Here is a 2,848-nt window from a genome sequence, read left to right on the forward strand (position 1 = left end):
CTTATAAAAATACTCCTCTTTACATTGTGTCAACTAACTAACTCACTCAGTCAGTCAGTCAGGCAGTCACTCACTTGCTCACACACTCGCTCACTCACTCACACTCACTCACTCACACTCACTCATTCACTAAATTTAACAGAAAACGAACAATTTCAGTTTACGTTCTTATTCCACTTCCTATTTAAACATGATTGAATTTTGTGAATTTTTTATATACAACACAATTAATATCTTATACAAATATTAGGACAGTACATCTATAAACGAGATAAACGATAAGAATAAGTTCCATTTAAATGAAATAAGCAACAAAAAAAAAAAAAACATAACAAATCCGGGTTATTTAACTTTTAATTGTTTTTGATTGAGGTAGATATAAATCTGTATAAATCAAAGCCCGCGGGAATAGGGAAACACCTTCACAATCAGTGAATCAGGAGATGCATCCGCTAGGATACCTGATGATTTCATTCTCTCAAACGGTAAAGTTTTCTTGGATATAATTACGAAGTAAATAGATGTTAAGACAATAGAAACTGCACCCATTATTTACAGGTTTTTCTCAGGAAAGTTTATAGTGACCTGCAAAATAGAAATGAATCATTATTTGGTTTTTTTTCTGTCTTAAAAAGAAAACAGTTAAAATGTACGATCTTTTTTAAATAAGAATAAGCGACTTGTCAATTAGGAAATCTGCATGTTAAAAATACGGTGTTAGAAAAGTACTTGAATCAGATTTTAAATATTTGAATCACAAATCATTGTGCGCTTGTTATTAATAATACATTGACAATAATAGCATTTACTTCTAATTTGCATCATTGTGTGCAAGCACCTCAACTTTATATCTTTTTTATTTGGGTTTTAAGTTGTACCAACACAGTATAGGTCATATGGTGACTGTCCAGCTTTACAGATGGAGGAAGACCTCAGGTGACCCTCTGTGCGTTACTGCGGGCACAAACCGGCACCCGAGTAGAACCACCGACGTTCCGTAAGCTAGTTGGTAGCTTTCTCACATGAAATAATCCGAATCTGAAAACGCTTGCGCGGGTAGAAACTACAAAGGTGAGTGGCAAGCGGTTTGGACTCAACAACCTTAACTAACGGACGCCCCCTTATATTTATCTGGGTCTACTAATTTTAAAGCTGTCAAAATTCTATCAACATTTACATTCTAATTAACTTAAAACACCGGCTTACCGTTTTTATCTCTGTATATTCATGTAATGCATATTCGCCCCTGAAATAAACATAGAATAATATAAACATATATGTCGGTAGACATGTCTGAATTATCTGCCCCTGGCAAAATAATATATGAGGCTGCGATGAGAACCAGAGTACAGTAATATTTCACTTATTGCTCACAGGTCTCTTAAAAAAGAAGTTCATGTACGTGATTATAATAAAAATCCACAACCTAGTGATCGCGTGTGAGGTCTATGCTACTAGTTTAGCGCCAGCTAGGCCACCTTGCACCACAAAACTGTAAACTTTTAGCCTGCATTTTGATATTAAAATTCTTTTACATCTAATGATCTGTTCTATATTCAAGGAAAGTGAAATGAAACATAAAAATATACGAGGAAAACTAATGACATAACTAAGTTTCTAGCATCAACACAATTTAGGTCACATGGCACCGAAACAGGAAAGATGATTTTCGGTTAAAAAACTTAATGCAACATCAGGGGTCAAAACCGCCTCACCTGTTGGAGCTAAGAGATGCATAGACTCCAGTTACTTGAACCCATTTACGACCACGCAGGGATAAAATTAATGGTGACTGCAATTCTAATGTCTCAACCTGTTAAGGCAACCCCTCGGGCACAAGGGGATATAATAATTAAACTCCCTACATAAATTGTATATCCTCAGAAACATTATCCGGTGATACAAAAGCAAAATATGTATGTCCATTATCTTTTGAAAGATAACAAGATTATAATTCATTAATTATATCAAAAGAAAAGAAGTCTTTTTAATCTATTGTCTAAAAATGCATACTTTGGGCTATTGAATACCATGTATTGTATAAACATGATACGCCTTTTATTCACTATGTAACTTACAGTTCTCTTCCATGACCACTCTGTTTGAAACCTCCAAACGGCGTCTGTGCCTTCAGTATATCGTAACAATTTACCCTAAAATACAAATATAGTTGTAGCATTACCGCAAAATGAAAACTCATGTCTTTTATTTAAATTGTTTAATAGATATTTCTTCATCGTTATCCAAATAATTTGCGACAAACCTAGTGGCTGTATTTCGTTCTTTATTGACCTTGTTTGGACAAAATGAGACATGTTTATAACAGATTCAATGTCACATTTGAACAGAGTCTGGTTCTCTGTCTCATATACTTTGATAATGTAGATCCAGGCTAGATTTGAAGAATATTGTTATTAAATAGTTAGTAATGTCAAGGGAACATTTTGCGTAACATAAAAATGCTTAATGAATAGAAAGAAACCAAGATTGCAGCAAAATTGAACTATCTGTACCAAACGCTTCCAGCCTCTAAGTTTTGTGACATCATCAATGCTTTATTAATATCTTTCGTCATTACACCTGCTGCCAGACCATATTTAGAATCATTTGCACGTTCTATGACGTCATTGATATCTGTAAACTTGATAATGGACTGCACTGGGCCAAAAATCTGAAATATATCATGATACATAATAAGTAGATCTAAATTTTAGTCAGGTTGTAGTTTATAAGACATTAACATTTTGAATACCTCAAAAATCCTCGTTTCAGAATTTCGTATTAGAAACAACCTTTCCACATTTCGACAAATGTATTGAAATTTTTTATAAAAAATCTATATTTTTTC

The 2,848-nt window shown here is 33.7% G+C and overlaps 1 long non-coding RNA gene across 1 annotated transcript; it reads right to left on the reverse strand.

Moving 5' to 3' along the window:
• Nucleotides 1-390: 390 nt before the first annotated feature.
• Nucleotides 391-2,667, reverse strand: LOC132713447 (uncharacterized). The gene is made up of 4 exons (XR_009623450.1): nt 2,514-2,667; nt 2,079-2,153; nt 1,207-1,246; nt 391-585 (listed from the first exon to the last, which is right to left on the reverse strand). It is a non-coding gene; the product is annotated as an uncharacterized LOC132713447 (long non-coding RNA).
• Between the last annotated feature and the right edge of the window lie 181 nt (nt 2,668-2,848).

Source organism: Ruditapes philippinarum, unplaced genomic scaffold, assembly GCF_026571515.1.
Source record: "Ruditapes philippinarum isolate M1 unplaced genomic scaffold, ASM2657151v2 ctg23938_1_1_1_1, whole genome shotgun sequence".
NCBI classification, from domain to species: Eukaryota; Metazoa; Mollusca; class Bivalvia; order Venerida; family Veneridae; genus Ruditapes; species Ruditapes philippinarum.